Source organism: Palaemon carinicauda, chromosome 27 (assembly GCF_036898095.1).
Source record: "Palaemon carinicauda isolate YSFRI2023 chromosome 27, ASM3689809v2, whole genome shotgun sequence".
Lineage (NCBI taxonomy): Eukaryota > Metazoa > Arthropoda > Malacostraca > Decapoda > Palaemonidae > Palaemon > Palaemon carinicauda.
The window spans coordinates 16,310,180-16,320,179 of NC_090751.1; the positions used below are offsets into that span (position 1 = coordinate 16,310,180).

Consider the following 10,000-nt stretch of genomic DNA (forward strand, 5'->3'; position numbering starts at 1 on the left):
CTTAAAATATGATAAAGCAAGCGTTTAGTAATAAATCCGATTAGGCTCCTGTTAAATCAAGGCAAAGAAATATGACTGCAATATAGAACGTAAACTGCAAGTGAAAGAACATGCATGGAATGATCATCAGGGCGTTGCTTACTATGCAACAGAATAAAGAGACTATTATGAGCCTTTAAATCATGGCACATTAGTAAACAACGCAGGTTTGACCTCACTTCATTTGGGCATCACCCTACCCTTTAAATCACAGCGAACCACGGCACATTATGCACGTATGTTTGTGTATGAGCATACGTGTAAAGGAAAATTAAGATTGAAAGAAAAAAATCTTGGTACATTCAACAACTGAACTTTTGCAAATAGTACTGCATAATAGTTAAGAAAAACTCATGTCATCGGCTGGTAAATGGGAAGCAAAAATGACTGGAAATTATGGGGTTAAGAAAGAAAATGGGATGAGAACTGTCAGCATAATTTACAGTACATTGAATATCGTGAGAGAGAGAGAGAGAGAGAGAGAGAGAGAGAGAGAGAGAGAGAATTCTAAAATTATATATCAATGGTAACAGAAATCTCAGTACTGTGTAGGGTTTTTATTCAATTTGACCAAGGGGACCAAAAGAATGCATAAATTTCTTCATTCATAGACATGTCAAAACATATGGTCGGTGATTGAAAAATCCACTTAAAAATTACAATCAAAGTTAAATAGGCCTTTTACTTAAACGTCATCACGCTAACTATATCTCTTTGGGCGACACACTTGACCAGATTGGGAAAAATACTTTCTTTTCTACCGTATGAGCAAGTATCATATCTATACAGGAGAAACGAAATATGCAAATTTTGTTAGGGCAAACTTCATATATACATATCTATTTTTTTCTACATTAAGGGTTACTTTCTAAAACACTGAGGCACCTGCCAGTGAGGAAAGAAAACGAGTTGCCGAAAGATTAAAATATATAATCGGGAGTTTTCGTATGAAAACCATGGTATTGACGTCTAAAACAAACTATTATCTAATATGATAAGAAATATCCATACAGAAATGTTCTCACTCAATGTGTTTCAATTCAATTAATTTTTTACGCTATTAATTTAGAAATTACAAACATTCAAATGGGCGTGCGTATAATTTTTTTGACAGTTCAAAATTCAGTAAAACTGAAAGAACATAATTTACTAAACGTTGCATACATATATATATATATATATATATATACATATACATATACATATATATATATAAAAAAAAAACACTGGACAAAGTTCAAATTGATTATATATTTACTCATTATTAAGACCCCAATATAGTGTTACATAAATAGCAAGGAGAAGGCATCACGTTACTCTGAAAAAAAAAGGCAAAGTAGAATAATGATCATTCATTTAATAATAATTCTTAACTCTACCTGTTATGGCTTTGATAATAATAATAATAATAATAATAATAATAATAATAATAATAATAATAATAATAATAATAATAATAATAATAATAATAATAATAATAATAATAATAATAATTACTACCCAATAGCAGAAGAATCCCATCGCACTAAGAAAACTATTCCGAACCTTGAGCGTTTTTCCTTGTACCCCGAAGGATGCCTCAGAACTGACCCGATTTTTGGCCGCCATAATGTATCTTAACTCACGCTTCGATCTTTTGACATCGACCTCAGTCATGACGATCTTCTCCGTCGCCGCCGTGCTCTTTTACGTAAAAATTGTAAAAATCACGAAAACATTTCCATAACAATGAACTGCAGCCGTCGTTAAACATAGGCAATTTCAAAGGAGAAATGGAATCTGAATGTAATGGGGTTGTCAAACAAGGCCTTTCTAAGTTAAAAGTTTGCGAAATTTCATCGCTACTTTCATAAAAGCCTGATCCCATCTCGACTAATATGAACTTTCAAAAAATAAATTGAAGTAATGAAGACTTGTACTGCATTTCCGTAGTCAGTTTTTTGAAATGAGGCCTAAGCTGGAAGTTCGATGTACTTCAGCAAGTTTACACAGCAACAAACCTTCTCAAGAAAGGAATTAAATGACCTATTGAGGTATTGAATTAAAAGCCCAAGATAGAGACGACTGGTGAAATCTAAAGTCAACACGAGTAGATGATGATTGTATTATTATCTTCTATTTCCTAGCTTATTTCGATAAATAAACTTCTTTAGAAATAAAATTCCCTGTCTAAATCAGGATAAACTTCGAGAGAGAGAGAGAGAGAGAGAGAGAGAGAGAGAGAGAGAGAGAGAAAGAGAGAGTCCTCCATTAATGTTACTTGTATTCGATAAGAAAAGGACAGAAAGCCAAAATGTTACTGTCCTTCATTCTCACTAAGCTAACAACGTTAAAACCAGTAAGCCCGGCGACAATCTAAAATCCATTTTTCAGTCATTTTCTCCGGTTATATCATTTGACATGTTAAGATTTTCAAAGAGGATTGGATAGATATATGGAATTAGGTCCCTTTGGCCAGGCACTGGGCCCGGGAGATAAAGTTGCAACTATAGTCCATTTCTTTTAGCAATGCATATTTGCACCGACTCGCGGCGGTACCCTTTTAGCTCGGAAAAGTTTCCTGATCGCTGATTGATTAGAACTATCTTGTCCAACCAATCAGCGATCCGGAAACTTTTCCGAGCTAAAAGGGCACCGCTGCGAGTCGGTGCAAATATGCATCGCTAAAAGAAATGGACTATAGGAAAAAATTGCAGTGCACTACAAAGTAAACATTATCGGAACGGAATTATATTGCTAAAGTGAGTCCCTTTAATAAAACTGACAGTGCAATGTGCGACGTGAACTGACTTTCAAACATATTCCCTAAATACCGCTAAACTTTTAGTAATTAAATTCTTACTAGTAAAAGAATGTTTTAAACAAATAAATGATAGTGATCATGGTATCGTTATCAAGCAACTATATTAATTAGCTAAGTACGTTTCATATCAAGTGAACACTGTCATACATTCCAAAGATAATGTCACATAATTCATTATAATAAATATAATTATTCCGATCATTCTTTGCAACAAAGAAATATGAAGCTAAACAATAAATAAAAATATAAAGAGTATAAACTGCAGGAGCACTTAATATAATTTACAATAGTATAATATCTTAAGACCTCAATCAAGTACGTGCGCTTAATACCAATGAATTTTTTCATGACAATTAAAACAAGAAATGAACGCATTGAACATAATTAAAAAATCTTCAAGACGAAATTAAATTTAAAAAGTCATGATTTCTCGTGACTTTTCTTCATTCAGAAAATAACAGTTAATATCATCCTAAAAAAGAAAAAAAAAAATCGCAGTATGTCATAACCATTATCGCTGAAGCATTAAATTTTACAACCTGAAAATGTTTGTGGCCAAGATTTCTTTTTCCTTTTACATTAGAATACAGCTAGTGTATTCTAATTCAGTACTGTCTACATTATGTTACTTTAACGGTATGTATATTCCGTATAAAGACTAACAACGCTACATAAATTTTTATTGTTAACTGAAGGAGGACAGGGAAAAGCTACCTTGGAAAATCAGTAAGCAAATCTAACTGAAGAAGGACAGGTAAAAACTTCCTGGGAAAATCAATAAGAACATCAAACTCAAGCTCATTAAAGCGAATTTGTTCCCCAAGTTACATTACGTCTTCCAAAATCAATGATACGCTCTGCCACCTACAATACATTATTTTTACATATATAAATTCGTGTATTATCAATATCACCCGACCTGACACAATCAAATATATAGGTAAAAGTGTCCCATAAACACAGACAATAAATACACAAAAGTATATCAACAGGAGTATGAGGATTTAACAACAGCGGCAATGATAATAATAATAATAATAATAATAATAATAATAATAATAATAATAATAATAATAATAATAATAACGCTATTGGTTACTAAAACATAAAACAAATGCGCATAGTATTTCCAAAATAAGAATTAATAGAAACTAATCAAATAACATTAATAAACCTACCACCCAGACATTATGCTTCGTTAAAGAACAAAACGTTAATAATCATACTCATATTAAGTAAATATGAAAAAGAACTAGTGCAATGCTGAAGTAATATTCAAGTTAAAATGTAAAATGACACCATGAATGTAATAAAAAAAACGAATACATATACACACACACACACACACATATATATATATATATATATACACACACACACACATATATATATATATATACACATATATATATATATATATATATATATATGCATATATATATATATATATACATCAATGGCTTAACGAAAAGACTATTTTACAGCAAAAGAAATTTACCAAAACAGAGAAGAAAAAGAAAAAGACCTTTTATTCGGTTACATTTTCAGATGATACTCCTTTAACAAACCATATTTCGTCAAAATTTTATACTTACTCTTCGCAGTTTATTTTTAGTCAAAATTTAAAAGAAACATGAGAACAAGTAACCATCAGAATACTAAACGTTATTCAACAAAGAAGTCTCCCATGAAAACCACAATTTGCCAAGGTACTAACTACTATTTGAGGTACTACCACGAGCGTCACAGAATACCTTAAAGACTGGCCAAACAGTTCGATGCTGCATTCATGTTTCGCTACGGCTCTTCTCTGCCTACACAGTTTAAATAATTTAGCATATTCCTTATACATTCTCCTCTTTCCTCAAACATCTGACAACACTGTGCATTATGCATCTTACACTCACTTGGGTGGGTAGCTACTTGTGTCAATTGACTATTTGCCCAAATGGTGAGTACTGTAGAAAACGCTTTAGCTGGAATAATAAGCATTTCTAGGACACTCCGAAGGGTTCTTGATTTTAGGAGGCTTTCGGTATCTCAGGATCTTGGGACATGTTTTACCCCACATGTATTAGTTAGTATAAGAAACTAAGCACCTAGTTATAGTTGAAAAAGTTCACTGAAGCTCTTCTTGAATCTTGACATATCTCTTCAGGTTTTTTTTTTTTTATACATTATACAAACAAAATGTAAGAGAAAATCCCTGGACACAAAACTGGACTAATTATGGATATTTCGGGAAAGAAACCCTACTACGAAATCAAATCAATTTTAACTTATTTTGGACTGTGGCATAACCTTTGTACCCCGCCCTTCCACTGTCTTTGGTTAAAGCTCTCAGGCTTAGTGGTATACTTAAGAACACGTCTGTCAATTTGCTCTTTTTGTTGCTTAAATGGAGTGGAGGACATGCTTAATAGAAGAGCTAAAGAGGCCTGGTGGTTCATTAAGAAATTGACTTTTCTTTATCTATTTTGGCCTTCATCATTGATCTTCATTATCATCAACGTAACTGCTGTCCTCAGTAAACAGACATGTTCACACTTATTTTTTCCCAATAGTTTGTGGTGTACTACTGGATTTTGCCGTAAGGGACTGCTTTCCTTATTGGAGCCTTTAGTTTTTGTAAAATTCTGCTTTTCCAACTAAGGTTGCAGCTGGACATACAATAATAATAATAATAACAATAATAATAATAATGATAATAATAATAACAATAATAATAATAATAATAATAATAATAACAATAATAATAATAACAATAATAATAATAATAATAATAATAATAATAATAATAATAATAATAATAATATTATAAAAGGTTTAGACTCTAGACCAAGGAAACTTTACTCTGTCAACAAAAAACTAGAATGGGATATTAAAGCGAAACGCATCAGTATCGGTAAAAGGGACTAGAGAATTTTGACCATTCAATATTGAGAAGGAATCCTTCAATGTCCACCATAGAAAATAAAATTTTTCGCGTAATTATAAATACTGAACATATATTTTGATCGTTTAGGAACCCCGTAAGACATGGTACAATGAATAATACTCCATACATTATTATCTAATGCATTAATATAAATACAGCTACTGGAGCTTTCTTATTAAAGAGACACTCCCGAACAAAATATAAAAGATACGAGTTACTGCCATAATATGAATAAAAATACATAAGACGGGATATCAATTATCATTGGGCTTTCCTCTTTTGTTGTGATTATAAATCAAGGAATTAAACTGAAATCCTACTAATTTCGTAGCCAGTGTGATATACGCACTTACATACATACATAGATACATATATATATATATATATATATACACACATATATATCTATATATATATATATATATATACACACACATATATATATATATATACATATATATATACACACACACATATATATATATATATACACACACATATATATATATACACACACATATATATATATATATATATATACACTATACACTATATATAGTTTGTCACTTATAATATTTATGTAACACGGACTTTATTTTCAACATAAACAAAAAACACAATTCAACATTCCATTAAGCTTGAAATTAAAACGACCAATAAACAAAAGTGACTTCCTCCACTAAACTGATGCTACCATTGTAAACAAATTTCATAAACCATCAGCTCAGACAACAACGAAGCCAACCGTGACATCATCTGCTATGGTCGAGACCGTCTGGAAGTAAAGACCCCCGAAGGTAATGACTATAATCCAATGACGACCTTCCAAAACTAGGTCACGTAAATGGAGGCGTAGAGGCTCGGCAGAGCTCACGAAAAGGTGCTAATGAAGAATGAAAGTGGGAGGGGCTTATCAGGGGGGTGGGATAGGCTTCTTTCGAAGTCGAGTATATATATATCTGGCTCTCGCATCTTCAGACATCGTCTTCCGAGTTTCATCTTCTATCAACGACTAAGTCTTCTCTTACTTAGCAGAACGACCCGAGCTCCTTTCTTCAAAGGTTCTATCGATCCTATTTTTTCCATCTACCCTTCTTTTCTACCGAAATGAAGGCAATAGTAGTTCTGGGTAAGTCTAGTTTTATCTTCGTTATAAAAGTGTTTTACGCCGTTAAAATCTTCCTAAGGTGAAAATTTCATGAAAATTTTATTTGTTTTCATTTAAAATATCCTATTACAGTCTGATATATTCCAAGAAATAATGATATAAATAAATTAATAAGGTATATTATCTACTCTCTTCAGCCCTTTTCGGAGTGGCCGTGGCACAAAACTTCCCTTCCAGCACTTACGGTGCTCCAAACGGAGGTTTTTCAAATGGGTTTGGGGGTTCAAACGGAGCCCCTAGCAATGGCTATGGAGCTCCTCCAAGCACAGCATATGGTGCCCCTAACGGTGACTTTGGAGTTGATTCTGAAATCGCTGCTCTAGAAGAGAGCATACCAGGTGGCGGTGTTCCAGGAGAGGACTACCCTATCTTAGCATCCGTCCCCGACACTGGATTCTCTTGCGATGACCAAATCGTCCCTGGATATTACGCCGATACCGCCCCTGAAGCTGGCTGCCAGGTCTTCCACATCTGCCAGGATAGACCCAATGGACGCCGCCAGCAGGACTCCTTCCTCTGCCCCAATGGAACCATCTTCAACCAACAGTACCTCGTCTGTGATTGGTGGTACAACTTTGATTGCTCTACAGCTGTAGATTTCTATTCAGTCAATGAACTTATTGGAGTAGATCCCAATGCTGGATATGGTTACGGCAATGGCAATGGAAATGGTAACAACGGAAATGGATACAGCAATGGTAATGGCGGTAATGGCAACGGAAGGAATGGATACAGCAATGGAAACGGTAACGGCAATGGCAATGGAAAGAATGGATACAGCAATGGAAACGGTAACGGCAATGGCAATGAAGGAATGGATACAGCAATGGTAATGGAAATGGTAATGGCAAGAATGGATACAGCAATGGCAACGGTAATGGTAATGGAAGGAATGGATATAGCAATGGTAATGGTAATGGAAATGGCAATGGAAAGAATACATATAGCAATGGAAACGGTAATGGCAATGGTAATGGAAAGAATGGTAATGGTAACGGAGTGAATGGATACAGCAATGGTAATGGAAATGGTAATACCAGAAATGGCAATGGCAATGGTAATGGAAGAATTGGATACAGCAATGGAAATGGCAATGGTAACACCGGATACACAAATGGTAATGGAAACGGCAACGGAAGGAATGGATACACCAATGGTAACGGAAATGGGAATGGAAGAAACGGCAAAAGCAATGGAAGAAATGGTAATGGAAATGGAAATGGTTACAGCAATGGAAGAAATGGCAATGGAAATGGCAATGGTTACAGCAATGGAAGAAATGGTAATGGTAATGGCAATGGCTATAGCAATGGCAATGGAAACGGAAATGGCAATGGAAACGGAAATGGCAATGGTTACAGCAACGGCAATGGAAACGGAAATGGCAATGGTTACAGCAACGGCAATGGAAACGGTAATGGAAATGGCTATAGCAACGGCAATGGAAATGGTAATGGCTATAGCAACGGCAATGGAAACGGAAATGGCAATGGTTACAGCAACGGAAATGGAAACGGCAATGGAAATGGCTATAGCAACGGCAACGGCAATGGAAATGGCAATGGCTATAGCAACGGCAATGGAAACAGTAATGGAAATGGCTATAGCAACGGCAATGGAAACGGTAATGGCAATGGCTATAGCAACGGCAACGGAAACGGTAATGGAAATGCCTACAGCAACGGCAATGGAAACGGTAATGGCAATGGCAAGACCAACGGCAACAGAAACGGTAATGGAAATGGCAATGGCTATAGCAACGGCAATGGAAACGGTAATGGCAATGGCTATAGCAACGGAAACGGTAATGGAAATGGCAATGGCTACAGCAACGGTAATGGAAATGGCAACGGCGCAGCCCCTCTCTCTCAGACTTACGGCATCCCAGCTGCTCCATCAGAAACTTACGGTGCCCCTCCCGTCCTTGCAGACTCATACGGTGCCCCTTTTTAGAAAGGGTTTCCTCTTCTGTTTACTTTTTTCCCCACTGAACACAATGTTTAACGAACTCAGATATTCATCCATACTCTTTGGCTGATACTGTTTCTAATTTGAAGGATTAGAAATTATCTTAGTATACAGTAACTTTCTTAAACAAATTTATTTCCGAAATTTTTATGTTTACTGTCTCAGGATTCAGTATATTTCTTCTGTCAAAAAGTTCCTACAAACCATTTCAGATGTTCCTCTTGCTAAATGTATTGTTATTATTTATATTGTATCTTATTATCTTTTCATTTCTGCTTGTCTTTCTTAGAATTAGTTGACTTTCTAATATTATTGGAAGACGAAAACGAATATAACTATGTAGTATTTAAACGAGTTTTCCTAGTGAAGCATTACGAATAAAGATATTTATACACGAAGAAGTTTTTATTTGCAAACCATAGTAAAAATAATTTGATATTGATATTCTTATTGAACCAATAAAGTACCTTGAACATACCGCCGGGATTGACAAATTGCAATCATTGCAAAACACGCAACTTACAACAATAGTTAATAACAAAACAAAGATGAGAAGATAGATATATCTTATTTTTTTAGAAGTATTATCAAATCAGACGATATCTGGAATTAAATATAATATAAACAAAAAGTGAATTCCTCTGAAAAGTAGTGACTGTAAAGAAAAATACAATAACCTGAGGCACATTACGCTTGAGCTATATAATAACTAATAAGCAACCAAGTTAAATAAGCGGAAAATCAGTGTCACAAAATCAGTGCAAAGATCTTGTAATAAATTTCTAAGAGACAAAAAAAAAAAAAAAAAAAAAAACTCAGGATAACCAAAAGAAAGTTATGTAAGGCACAAATACTTGAATCTTACTGTGATGAAATGAAGCCGTAAATAAAATTCGATTGGAAGAACTTGACTTTTTCAAAATCAAGTATATAAACAAAATCTTGTATAAAAAAAAAAAGCAGCAGCATGACTGAAATCATCCACATGAAAAAATAGTTCTCCAAAAATACCTATAAGTGAATGAAGGCCTGCTACATGATTTTACTTAAATTCAATATAAAGCATTGCATGAAGAAATTTCAG

General features: G+C 34.1%; 1 pseudogene; it reads left to right on the forward strand.

Annotated features, from left to right (window-relative positions):
• Positions 1-6,771: 6,771 nt before the first annotated feature.
• The window catches only part of LOC137620552 (uncharacterized PE-PGRS family protein PE_PGRS54-like), a 25,807-nt pseudogene continuing 22,578 nt past the window's right edge, over positions 6,772-10,000 (forward strand).